A 14,486-nucleotide genomic window follows, 5' to 3' on the forward strand; every position below is an offset into this window, starting at 1 on the left:
TTGCAACAATCATCTATTATCTAGGCTGCAAAAAAAAGTAAACTTTTTTCCACACATGAAATTAAACAATTCTTTTCTAGCAATTGGAGTTTGGTTTTGGTGATAATAAGTTTTGGGTTGTGATTTAATAGGTCATTACCTACTTTGCTTATTATCACAAAGTCATAAATAACTATTGGCAGGGTGGAAAATAGCTAGGTCTGAGAGGCATGAAAAAGATAAAGCAATAGACACACATGTTCTTTCTATTCATAGGAAATGGGTCCTAGCTGAGCAATGTGATCTAAAAAGATATGAGAGCAGATTTTTACAAGACGTTTCTGATTTGGGGACTGGCTAAATACCTACATTCACAAGAATTAGCTGTCTTTCTAGTCTGTAAAACTTGTTTTGGACAATTATATGGAAGAATCACTCTCTGAAGAGTTAATTTTGGATCTCCTCTCATGGACCCGTACTCCCCCCTGATAGGCCTCACTGGCTTTTTGTGACCAATCTAGCAAATGTCATCAATGCTTTACTGCTCACTTGCTGCCCAGGTCAGTGTTGGCTGCAGCTGCGGGAAGTCCGATCGACTTCGGTGGCACAAGGTGAAGCTTTCATTCCCACAGGACTCGGGGCCTGATGTAGGCACCTCTTGGCTGCCTGTGCCCTCTTACTTGTTACATCCTTGTGAAAGCAGTTTCAGGAGCTGAGCAACATGTGATGGAGTAGCTCCTCATCCCTTCCTTTCTCCCAGATGATGCTGGGCGGTAGGTGCTCCTGGTGAGATCTTACTCAGTTCCTTTCAAAGAAAAGATGGCCTCTGGGATCCTTCTGTGTTTTCCCAGCCATTCTTGTTTCCCTCTGTGCAATGTAATCGCATCATTATCACATCATTGCATTGTATTTGTCATAAATTCACTATGCTGCTGTTTAATAGCCTGAACTTTCTAGCACTGCCCTGTAAGATAAACTCACCTGGCCAAATTTATCCCTTCCACAGCTTCAAGGGCCTCAGCAAAATTTTCCAATAGGATGTATTATGCAACACCAGCTGGAGCTTGTTTTTTTAATCTCACAATAGGCACTGTCTGAACATTTTTGTCTTAGATATTTTGAAGTTTCTCTGAGTGGCAGTCAAGAGTCCTAGGGCAGGCCAGGCTGGGGACAGGCTACTGTGTCCTACTGTGTCCTGCCTTTTTATTTATTTTCACATGCTTCATCTTTCCTCCAGGGGCCTAAACTCTTCTTGCCTATTTTTGACCTATTAATGTAATTTTTCCATAAATTGGTTTCACTTCTGGAAAATTGCACAGTGGGATGTGGATGTTGGAATATGACTATTTGATATTCATGGTATAAGGGTACTATTTATGCTTTTTCTATTATTGGGAAGCTTAAGCAAAAGTAGCCTTCAGTTTCTGCACCTGACAGTTCAAATTATGAAATGAAAGTGGGTCTCCAGACCTGCTGTGCAGAGATCAGCGCTTGCTGTGCAACGTGTGAGAAAGTACGTGGGAAATATAAATCCAAAGACTGTGGCGGACTTCCCCAGGTTTGGGTGGGGAGGAAGGCATGGTCATTGCACTCATCTCCAGCTCTTGAGATCACCATTTGTTTCTTCTGTGTCTCCACTCTTCATTTGACTGGGACAAGAAAACGAACAAACCCAGGCAATATGCAAATGCCTTTGGTGTAGTGTAGTTTTGAAAATGCTAACATAGATTTGTGCAGTTCTGAACCTGACATCAAGGTTATGCACAGCCAGCCAGTGGCTATTGTCGAAAAGTCTTGGATGAATCAGGAGGACTGGCTTGAAGCATCTGTCCTTTCCCTTTTCAAAAAGGTTCAAAGAGAAAATATCTTTGCATATTTTAAGGAAGTGAAAGAGGCGGGAGGTGAGATGGCTGTAAAAGTGCCAATGGATGCTCATTCACTCTGAAATACGAAGAAATAAAGACAGCTCTTCCCTATTTCTCACCAGCCTCCTCCTTTTCCAGTATGTTAGCTTTCTAGCAGCTAGCTTTAAGAACTGCTAAATGTGCTTGGGGAAAAGAGATTAAAATTGAGAAGCAGTTTCCTTTCCTGTCAACAGAACTGACAGAAAGATGACAAAATGCTTGTGGGAATGATTAAAGAGAGTGAATGTTCTCATTCATGTTATATCGTATATGGCTAATTTATACATATTTGTTTTTGTACCAATCTGGGAAATTTCAAGAAAGAATCTGCCAGGAATCAATGGAAAAAAAAAAAGCCCTGTTTATGCTTTGGAAATTAATAATAAATATTTGTTGTGTTTTATTTGGATTTTAATGACATCTGTAAAGAGTGATCAATACGAGGAATGGAAACAGCCAGTAAGAAGATGCAGCATGGTTCACCACAGGACTCTGGAGTCTCTGGCTCTGCTGTTGGCCTGCTGGTTGACCTTGATCAGTCAATGTACCCTCTCCTGTGCATCCATCTGTAAAGTGGAGGCACTGACATTTGCCAGCTTTGCAAAGGACTGTGAGGTAGACCTGGCCAGGAACCAGGAATTCTGCTCTGTAAAAACCTGCAAGATTCAGTGTTTCATTTTGTTCTACAGAGAAATGAGGAAGGTAGACATCTGAGACTCTCCAGCAAGGAGTGAGGCTACATGCAATGCAGAGTGTGAATCTGAATCAAGCCTTTGCACTTGATGCACATGCTCTGGACTGTTGGGTCTCCTAGAGGTCCTTTACATCCTTTCCTTTTTCTCTCCTCCCTCCTTCTGTCCAACCCTTAAAGATATGGTTATCTTCTAATTTCCTGAGTACTCTGTCATGAGTGATACAGCAGAGAAATGCAATGTATGACTTAAATATAAACATTCATTCACTTGCTAAGGCAGACACCACTCTCCTTGATGGTCTTTTGGCTGGTCTCAAAAACTGATGCTTTCATTTTCCAGTGTTACTCTTTTCCCCTTTGTCATTGATCTGCAAATGAGAAATCTCACTTAACAGTTTTGACCTTTTTCTTTCAATTTCACCCCATTAATTGGCAAAAATTCCACAGATGACCCTAAAAAATCTTCTAATTCCTTCACCTGTGATTCTGTTGCTTTTCCTATAACAAGTAGGCAGTTATTTAAAGTTCACTATTTCTGCTTCTTCCAGTGATGCAATATCCAAAGCAAAAACCTCCTTAAAAATGTGAAAAAAAAGACCGTGGTCTGTTGGCCTGGCTGCTCAGAAGCATACAGGTGCCTAAATCCTGTTGATTCCAAAGTCTTTGGCGATTTGGGCTTTAATGCTTAATCCTTCAATAGCCTGTACACATGCCAATTTAATTATCATTGTGTTTGGCTACATATATTCAGCTTTTTCAATCTTTCCTTGTAAAGTAGCACCTACAGCTCCTTAATCAGTTCTGTTACTGATTTTATCTCCTCCCCATGCCAGCCTGAATTTTTTGGCAAGATTCTTGCCTTCCAGGTTTTTCAACCTGTGTGTCAGGAACATGGCATGGCAGAGAATAGCCCAGGAAATATAGTCTGTTTCTATAGAAAAAAAAAAAAAGAGAAATTCAGTGAGAAGAAACACTTGCTCTCCAGCAAAAGTCAGTAAATGTCATGGGAAAGGGAGAAAAAAAATAGGTTTGAGGGATAGTAATGGGGAAGTTAACAAGAAAGTGATATGGAAACTCAAGAGAAATGCCATGCAGATGCTATATCATTCCAGCAAATACTTATGCTATTTTCCTGTCTGAATCCATTGATTTGATTCAAGAAATGTGTTGTATCTAATCTATGCACTCCCCTTTCTCGGAGACCCTTTGACAATGCATCTCATCTAGTGAATCAAATCCTATTTGCATATTCAAAGCCTGGGCGCCAAGCGATTGATGCATTTACAGTTTGCAGGAAGGGTAAAGTGCTGTATGTTAGAAGACAATTTCTTGCATGATCAACATTTATTTTTAAAAAGGGAGATTTGACTTCATGACTAGCCTGGCTCGGTCTCATAGAAAGAATATGTTGCGGGCAGTTCTCAGCCTACAGGCTCCTGCCTGACCCTTCTTTTTCATTCCTGAGAGCAAATACCAGTCTCTGGGGTCACCAGGGGAAGGACTGGCAAGGGCCCAATGAGCCTGACAGGACTGACAGCACCAGCATAGTAGAGCAGGGTGGCCAGTTTCCTCAGCAGAAAGCTTCCTCTTCTCTTTAAAAGAGATATTTGTACATTTAGAAGTAAATTTGTCCCCTCTTTTTCCCCTATTCCCTTTCCTTCTTGCATAGATGGCAGCAGGCTGATATGAGTTCCCATGGCTCGTACCGCTGTCAAATGTGTCTGTCCCTCCCCGCCCACACCCCCAGCCCGCACCAAAGCCTGGTTAGTTTATCGATTTAAAGGGAGCAATCAAGCAAGGCACTGACTAATCTGAAAATGTAAAGGAAATCTTTGGAAAAGCCAGATATAGCTAGGACTTTGTGTTCCTAAATCATAGAAGTGGTTTGTGCAAATCTGACTGCAGTTCCCTCCATTTGTCTCTGAGGATGTCTCCACCCAGGATGCACTCTGGTCTCGCATGCCCAGCCAGCGGGTGTGCTGCTTCTGAACACCCCCCGTGCAAGCCAAAGCCTTTCACAGTGAGCAAAAGGTTGGCAATAATCTGCAGATTTGATTGCTACTCCATAGACCTTGACCAAGTATTCTTTGTTTGATTCTCATACGTCTCACCTATGGCATTCTGCTGTAGTGATTCAGTACAGAAATGATAGACACATGGTTTAGTCTGTGGCTAGACCTTCCTTTGAGAAGGAGCTAGGTTTTGTAGCAAGATGGTGGTAGGAAAAGGTTGATGGTGCAGGACTTGTTAGGCAGTGTGAAGATCATCCAATGAACTAGGGCATTTGGCTAAAAGGGAGCTGCTCACAGTCTTTTTACCTTCTGTTTGGGATTTTGCCTTTGTAACTTCCAAGGCATTAAGATATGTGAACCAGAAAGAAATGCTTGGTCAAACAGTGGAACTGCTCCATCTCCCTGCACTGTTCTATGGTGAGTGTTAAATCTTATCTTTTTACCTTTCTGTTCTTTGTGTGCAGGAGAAAGCAACTGATGGTTTTTCTTTTCTACAATGATAATGATGTGGCTCTTTCTATGAAGTAAGCTTGCCTCTGATGTTATTTGATAGGAACATGTTACACTGGTGCTGGGAGGAACTTCAGCTCAGCATTTTCAACAGGAATGGAAGTGGAATTAACCCAGCATGCCTATGGGTTTGGCGAGGAAATCTTAGTCTTAGACGATAGAAGCAGATTTAATTTACTGGTATTGCTTTGAAGTCTTTCTATCTGACCTGACTCTTCTTTCTCTTGGAGTAAAGCGGGAATAATCAGCCAGAGGAATGAGCCTGTTTAAAACTAGCAGAAGGGAAAGGAGAGGAAGGGACAGAATCTGTGAATCTTACCCACGTTGTTTTGGAAGAAAAAGTGATGTAAAGAGAAGGCAAACAATTAGTGCACATGCTGTGTTTGTTTATCTTGAGAAGTCCGTGGTAGGTGTGCCAGTAAGCTGCTGTTTAGCAATTAACAATAAAGGCAGACAGCAATTAACCACATGTCTTCTGAGTAGTAATGCAAGTTATTTGTATTTAACCTCCATGATTCATGAACCACTTTCCTTCTGGGAACTAGAGAGAAAGGGAAGGAAAAACTCATAGCCTGCTGTTGCTATGTGAGAAATGGTCATATTTTGTTGGTCAACAACAAAAAAAATTTTTTTGTATATACCTATATAAACAAGCTATAAATATATTATATAAATTTTTCTCATCAGTGTCAAATAAAATATAATCATTTATCATATATCTATGTGTGTACACATGCATACGTACTTACATACATATGTGTGTGTGTATGTGTGTATATATATACACACACACACACACACACACACACATAGATATAGGTTAGGTTACAATAGGGTTCTGTTTCTGGGAATTCTAGTCTTCATTTACTTTTAGGATCTTAGATCTGAAATATACTGAAACCAGGAGAAGAAATCTCAATTATTTCAATGGATGTTGTATTTCGGCTACTAGTAAAAACACCACCATAAGAGCTATAGGCTTTGGATTTTTTACTTTTTTACTTGTTTTTTTCCCAAGATTTTTGAAGATATTTGACTTATCTAGGCAAATCTACTACTCCAAGGTTACACAGACTGTAAGACAGCTTTTTCTTTATACCTAAACCAGTGTTCTGTCACAGGGCTTGTTTTTGATGGAGTGAGGTTTAGCAATCAGTTTGTCTCATTATAGGCAAACAGATACATTTTGGACAGTTTTTTGTTGACTGTGGTATAAATTTGGACTTAACTGTAATGAACTGGCTCCAAAATGTGTGCTGGAATATTGATTCTTGTGAATTAATAAGATATTGTTTTAAAGTTTTTATGGACTAATACTTAACTACAAGCTGTTCAGCATTTGGATAGAAAATATCCTAGTACTAAAATGCAATTTTGTTTTGGAAACAGATGGAACAATTGGATTGGTTGCCATACTGTTTTAAAAGGTCGCTAGGGAGAGACAGAAAGTGCCTTTATCAGTTGTTCTTTCAGTACAAGTCATAAGTACTGCCAGTTTAAAAGAAACTAGTGAGGGTTTTTTTGGAAAATTGAGTTTTGGGACTGTTATTTTTGTCTGTAATTTTAGGGAGAAAAACAATAAAAATTATTTGGAAGGCATACAATCATCTTTTTAGAATAAAAAGAAATCATTTAAATTGTTTGCCCAATTATGAAAATGCACCATTTAGTTTAGAATTGAAAGCCTATTTAACCTGTGGTGTAAATATGAAATCTGCTTTCCCCCTGCTGCCTGGTTTCCACTGGGAAGTCTGCAATTTTCCAATAGGAACTTTCTCGATGGTGAATTTTCTCAGGAAAAAAAACAGTTTACTTTCAAATCCACCTAATAACCATGTTAGGGAGTGTTTCAGATGTTCCTTAGTGAGATGAAAAGATGTCACAATATTTTAAAGGAACTGAAGGACAAAGGAAGTGATTTGAGCTGAAGACTGTCAGACTTGTCAGAACATTTGGTCAGGCCGGTAGCACAGCAGTGGGCTAAGTGTGTTGCAGAATGAGGCTGGTGGAAACAAGAAGGTATTCTGAAATTCGTGATCACCAGGGAAGCTCAGTGTGCTTCTGTGTCATCTTTGCATAAGCCTCAGGAATTCTGAGTTCCATTCTTGAGTTTCCAGTTCTGGACCAAACCGTGAATGCAGTGATGTCGGCTGGCACAGGTGGGAATGCCCTTTCTAGTTGTCCCAGTCCCAAGGGGTCTAAGCTACACTGTTTTGAAGAAAAAAGCAATGCCTATGTGTTTTGCCATTCTTTACTTGACCATAATTATTCAGCTCTGCTAACACTGATTCTGATTTCAAATGTAATGCTGGGATAACTGCACTGGTTTCGGAGGAGTTAACCTTCAGTTATTCAACTGAGAGCAACATCAAGGCCATAATCTCCGCTACTGAGCTGTCACAAACACAAGAAGTAAATAGCTATTGGCGTATCTTCCAGAAATGTGTTCGATCAGCTATTGTGCCCATGCCATGAAAAGATCTGTAGCAGAACGTTCCTGCAGAGAACAGGTTGCACTTGAAATGTAAATCAAATTCAATATCATCAGACTTGTTAATACAATCTTTGGTGCTGCTTGATAAATAGACGGCACATGGAACCTTGATGTCTGGCCATTTGGGCATTAATAAAATGTACCATAAACTCCATCAGCATTTTAACTGGCAGGCATTAAGGAGGGATGTGCAAGAGTGGATGAACAGTTGTTCTGTATGTACTTCAGGAAAGATGTGAAAACCTTGAGAGTCCTTCAATTGTAAGTAATCTTTGCTGGATCTCAAGGATAAGAGTGTGAAGGTGAATAAGCTCAGTCTGTTTCTAAAGCTTGAAACACATTGTGTATTGGTATCAACGCGCATTGTTTTGCAGGTCTGGAGGAAGTATATCTAACTACAGTCCGTGAGGCAGAGCGCGTGGCTGAGCTGTGGTGGCTGAGCTGGCTTGCAGTCACAGGAGTGCCCTTGAGATGCTCGTTGATCAGAACAGAAATATTTAATCAGGTCTATCTCCTGTAACTGTCATGAAGAGAAAACAGGTCTCCAAATTGGGTTTTCATGATCAATGAACAGGAAAGACTGTTTTATCCACCTTAGCAGAGCCCACTACAAAACTAGGGTTTGGTGACGACAACAAAGCATCCGTACTCTGGCAGAACTGATTCTCTCTTATGTGAGGACACCAGCTGTTCTGGAACTCATCATAAACTGATCATCTTTAAATTTTGGCAACAATCTGTATCTTCTTGTCTGTCAGTAGAAAAACAGCTGCTGAGTTCAGAAAGAACATGATTCTGTTTACATCAAAATCAAAGGAAAAGTGTGCACTGATTTCTGTAACAAATGTCATATGCTAATGGTCAGATACACAAAAATATTTGGGTACCTTAAAGTACCTTTCAGAATTTATTCAAGTGCCTCGGTGAATTGGGAACCTGTTCATTATTCTTTGCAATCTGTTTTAGACTTCTGAAAAGGCTGGTATATTTAGATTTTTTTTTTTATAAAGATAGCCCAGTGAGGACAGTTAGAGATCAGGTTTTGTTTTTTTCCCCAATTCTGCTACTTGCACAGAGTATGGGTGGATGTAAAATTCATTCCTGGTTGCTGCAGACTAAGACAAATGTAAGAAGAATAACTGGTTGATATTGCTTCTTTGGGTATCTTGGGATTTGCAAGGGAGTGCTCTCAGGGACCTCCACTGATGCTGCTTAGGTCCTAGGCAGTTTGGAGCCCAGTGGGGAGCAGGGTGCCTGAACCTGAACCAGGTGGAGCCAGAGCAAAGCCTTGGCAGCCCAGGAGCCCACTGTCAAACAGACCCTCCAGAACTGGTGCTTCACAGCTTAAAATATTTGTAAAGTGTGAGCAGCACAGCAGGTCTGAGTGACTCTAATGACACAGTAGATCTAGTAAATAAATAAGTAACATTCACCAGAGAAGATATGAACCATGCCTGAAGTTTGCACCTTACCAATAATGGGGATAAAGCATTTCACTGCAGTATGGACATTCTGACTTGGCAGAGTCTTCTGAAGGTTTTGAGTTACTTTGGCGGGTAGTGAAACTATTTTCTTATTTTGTCTCTCTGTATATCAGATACAGAGTTGTAAAAGTGCGACTGTAGGCACACAGTTAGAATCTGGCTGTCTCTCCAAGAGTCTGGGAGGGGTTGGTGGGGCTGAGGGTGCAGCTGCTGAAATCATACTGAACGTGTCGATCTGTAGTATCCACTTGGAGTCAAGCACATCTGAAGCCTTGTATGACAGGGAAATGGGTCACAGACACCAAATGACAAGTGTAGCAGCATCAACCTCTGCTAATGGCCCCATGTTTGCCTACTCTGTGAAATTCTTTTTAAAGCAATACTCTATCAATTAATGAACCTGTTAAAGAAACAGAGATTGGGATCGACACCAACAATTCCTTAATTCAGGAAATGGAGCTTTTCTGAATAATATCATCTTCTGTCATGCCTAATCAAACTAATTAAAGAACACTAGCACACTTTATTAATGTAATTTATCTCTTGCCTAAGGTGAACTATATTTATGCTTCAGTTACTCGAATATTACTGTTCAGTGTTTGATGAAATTATGTTATTCAGTGATGTTTATGTTCTACAATATCACGTTGTAATTAAACAAGTGCCTAGGAACCTGGATATTTCCTAATTCAGTAAAGCTTGTTTGGGGCATGCTTTGTTTCACAGGTATAATGGTGAACAGATTGGACTTGGACATGTCCTCTTCTGAATTGCAACTGAAGGCTTACACAGGCCAAACATTATCTGTAAGCTTAAGCATGTGAATAGTGCTTTTTAATCGAATGCACATGTTCAAATCATTTAATGACTCAGGGTTTGGAGGCCAAATTTACTGCAGTTCAAGATCTGGCAGGGAAAGGCTAATATTCTCTGAAGGAGGAAGGAAGGAAGTTCATTCTAGAGCTTAAAAACATAAAAGAAAATGCTAGCAGAAAAAACATTATTTAGTTTAAAAGATATTAATGGCTGCCATGAAGCACATGTCTGATCTAGCTACAGTTGCAGGGCTAATGGACACACTAGTTGTCCATCATTCACACTAAGTGGAAGAAGCAATATCTTTATGGAGCAGGACAGCTTGAGACAATGGAAGCCATTGCTCAAAACTGGCCAAGTAGTTTCCCTGAAGATTGCTTGCAAATCATTGCTGTCTGCTTGGTTAATTTGCGATGACAAATCACAAAGCAAGCAGAAGATAAAAGAGGGAAGAGAAAAGACTCACAGAGCTCTCATGGGCATGGCCTGACGAAGGGCAGAGACGGAGCTCCTGGAGATACAAGGAAGTAAAGCAGATTGGCAGTAGGGACTAAGACAGTCACCTGCTGTTCATCCCTGCTGCATTCGGCAAGGTTGGACGGCACTTGCTTCCCATAAGTAAATGGGGTGGCACAAGGAGAAACTGTGGTCTCAGATCCTCTGTTTTCCCTTTTAAAGGAAAGGGGCTGGCTTGTGTTTGAGTAGTGCCAAACCAACCTGACCAAAAGGTAGCTCCACTCTGAGGAGAGGATCCCAAGGAGAGAAAACCAATGCTGCTTGTGTAGTTAAAGCAGAAAGATCTGTAAGGCAAAGCCCTAGACACAGATGAGCAAAATGAGTCAGAGATTTGGGCAGTACCTCAGTCTTGAGAGACTTTGGTTTCTTGTGGATCCCTTCACTTCCTGTGTGGCCATCAGCAAGACACAGGACCAAGATCCCCGGAGGAGCTTGGACACTTCCCTACCTGCCTGGCTTCATTTACAGTGCTGAAATGAGCAGGTTTGAGGCCAGTTTGGCTACATGTCCATATGCCTTGCCTGCATTTGAGGGTAGCCCTCAGTGACCCAGCTCGAACTGCCTGAGTAGAAACCTGAGGTGGTGCTTGGTCCTGGAAGTGTACTAAGAAAGGACATTGCATGTGGCCCTCCTCTCTCCTGCCTACCTTGGCCAGATAAGATGGGCTCTTTCCTACAAGGCACCTGGTTTTGCCTGCTTCAAGGGCAGCTGAGATGTGTAGGCATCTGAAACTTCGACTGGATTCAGACTGTTTATGGCAAGTTCAAGGTCCTGGGTCCTTGGAGCACCTGGACTCAGCTAGGGAGGTACAGAGAGACCGTGGGCGCCTTGGCACAGAGTGACTGCTGTGTCTTTCAGGGCAGCGTGCTTCAGAGAGGGCAGGCGGGGACAGGGGTGAGGCCAGGTGGGCAGCGGAAGAGTGGGAATTTCAGCTCTGGCTGCAGCGCTTTTCAGTCTCAGCTTGGCAGGAGCAGTTGCAGTTTCCAGTGGGGCAATGCGAGCTCTCTCCCAGCCCGCACAGTGGGCATTAGTGCAGTGACTATCGCTGTGATCTTATTCAGGCTGATTTAAAGAATTTCACAGCTAAATTTAAAGCCATTAAGTAGGATGGTATGTGGGGAAGTGCCATAGACAGCACCAGGCAGGTTTTTTTTTTAACTTGGCTTGTGTATATACTGCGTTCCCAAGCAGGTTCTTAAAAATATCTGCCAAGTCGATTATCTTGTAAATAGATCCACAAGAATGTTATTAACATTTTTGTGTAGAACTTTTCCACCCTGCCCCCGTGTTGACTTTGGCAGTTTATAAAGGGTTCTAAGAACAACGAAAAAAGGAGACTTTATCCTCTCTGAACATGTGAAATGCAAATTTCCTTGGGTAGCAGTTAAATTTTTTTTGGATTTTATTGGAAGAGAACAATGGCTCGTATCCACTGATAAAGTACACCTTACCTCCATATTACTAACAAATGCAGTCAGGTGAATTGGACTGCATCTGCCATTGAGACTAGAGATGCTTGTTTGAAGGACAGGGTAGGATTCCTCTCCCAGCATGTTGTGCTTATGGCTCCAAAACCAAAGTACAGATTGGAGATTTGTCCCAGGTCAGCGTCTCCTTGACGGCCTGTGCACTGTTTCATATCAAGTACTCCTGCATAAAAAAGTTGGATGGCAAAAATAAATAGCAGTGCTCTAGAGAAAAAGGCAGGTACTGATGTCTCACACATTCTAGGAATATGCCTCTCAAAATGCCAGCTCAAAATTCAGGGGAAAAAAGGACAGAAAAAGCCCCACAATCAGGATGACAAGATGATTTGTAAGGTACAAACTGGCAGAGCCTGATGTAAAGGAAGAATAGGAATTATTTTGAAACAGAAAATCATGACTGGAAAATAACTGAATAGAATGTCGAATCTGCTGATTTTTTCTGGTGATAAAATAAGAAAAATCCATGCTATGGAGCTGTTCATTAGTGTATCTGATTGTACTGCTATTTTGGATGATTTCTTTCAGCAGTGGAGAAATGGAAAGAAATATGCCAAAGATGGAGTATCTATTAACTAATAAGTCAGCTGGGCCAAGCAAAAATTCATGTAATATGCCATGAATGTGATGAGATCCAAAAAAGGCATAAGGACCGAAGAAAATGATAAAATACATGGCACAAAAAACAGTCATTCTGTGGGAAAAAGCCATTATAGCAAAAGTGCAATCAAGGAACACCAATTAATTCAAACTGGAAGAGGCATTTGTCCAGGTATAAAAACTGGCTTTATGTTTACAAAATAGTTTTTTTTTTTACTTATTATTTGGATGCTGTTTGCATATTAGGTCTATTAAGTCTTTCCCTTTGTTGTTTCCTATCTGATAACAGATGACATCTTGAAATTTAATGTCTAAGCAGAGGTAGAACAGGGAGTACAGAGTACTCAGCAGCACTGTCATTGTAAACTCTGTGCTGCCCAGTTGGTGAATTAAGCAAAAATAGCATAAAGGGAAAAGAACATACTACATAATGTGCTGAGAACCTGTATTTAATTTCATTGCCAGATCCTACAGCTTTATAACCTTGCAATGCATTGCAGTGGTAGAGGCCTCATATAACATCCATATTACTAATATCTGCTAGAATATTCTCATGATAAAATTGGATGACTCTTGTTCTACTGATTTTCATTTCAAAAAAACATTCACCAGTCTCTCTTGAAATACCTAGCCAGGTAATACTTCTAAAGGGGAGCTGAGGAGAGAGATTGTCTCCTGGTGTGGCTGTGTATTAACTATTTTATACCTCCGCAGTGATACACTTTTGATAGATGAGTGTGGTCTTGCCGAAGGACTGGCCCAGGACCCGGGAAACGTGTATTCCTTGTCCTGCTGTCGTTTTGCTGCCAAGTGTTGGGCAGGTCCGTCTCTGGAAAATAAAAGCAATAGAAGCGATTTCTTCTTTCCCTCCTTGTTTGCTGCATCAGATCTGATCATAGAGCATAATTCTTGCCTTGAATATTGAATGTGATTATACAGTACCGGCACAATGGATTTCATCCTTATTCAGTCTGTTAGGCATTGCCTTATAATACATATGATAATAGTAGTAGGAAGTTAGAAATACACCATGGTTGTAGAACATAGCTGGAAAACTCATGAATTATATTGTGCATCACATTTTAAGAGATGACTCGAATATTTGTGGCTCTTGAATTGCCTTTCAGTTCCAGCCCCACTGTCAGACTGCTTTATTGCTGCCAAAGGCTCATCCAGAGCAGCAGTCAGCCTACCACCTTTGGCAAGCAGCTGGGTAACTGGATCCTGCCCTGCGGAGGGTGGTGGCATCTCCCCACACTACCATGTTAGTGCAATATTCACACAGTGTAGGGAAGTGGACATGATTCTCACTAAAGGGATAATAGCAAGGTACCTCTGGAGTTGTCCTGGAGGAAAAATTGACAACACAGATTTTCATTAAAAAGAAAACCTAATATAAGTGCCTGAGATTTCTGCCTCAAAATCAGTGACCTGTACCTGGAACAGGGTGAGATACAGGAGTTCAAAAGAGTCTCTCTCTTCCTCCCTGCCTCAAAATAAGAATGAGAGACAGAAGGAAAGATCGCAGGTTAAGGAGCTGTTTTTGAAGTAGCAGCTGAATGGGAATTGGTTTTGGGAGCTCCAGAATGGTATACAGAAATACCCCCCCGCCTTCCTCCCCTCCTCCAGGAAGTGTCTCGCTGGGGCCCAGCCAGACAAATGAATCACAGTAGAATTTAACAGGTTCAAGAGAAGCTGAGTGAAAGTGTTTGGTAACCCTGCCAAATTTATTGCTTTGTTCATTATTTATGCAGACAGCACATGCAGTACAGATTTAGGGACTGACTACAGTAAATAAATAGCTGACATGGCCCAGCCAGATGCATTAAACACTCCAGCACTTCAGTGCTATTGCACCAATATGCTAATTTTAGTTAACAGCCTCACTGGTAAATGCTCAGATGTTGGTATTAGGAGTAGCACCCAAAGATAATGTTTCTATTTTGGGTGAGAGCAGCAGATCTGAGACCAGATGGTGCCCTTGTCCTGTGCA

This window comes from Apteryx rowi, unplaced genomic scaffold, assembly GCF_003343035.1.
Source record: "Apteryx rowi isolate R43461 unplaced genomic scaffold, aptRow1 scaffold_6, whole genome shotgun sequence".
Classification (NCBI taxonomy): Eukaryota; Metazoa; Chordata; class Aves; order Apterygiformes; family Apterygidae; genus Apteryx; species Apteryx rowi.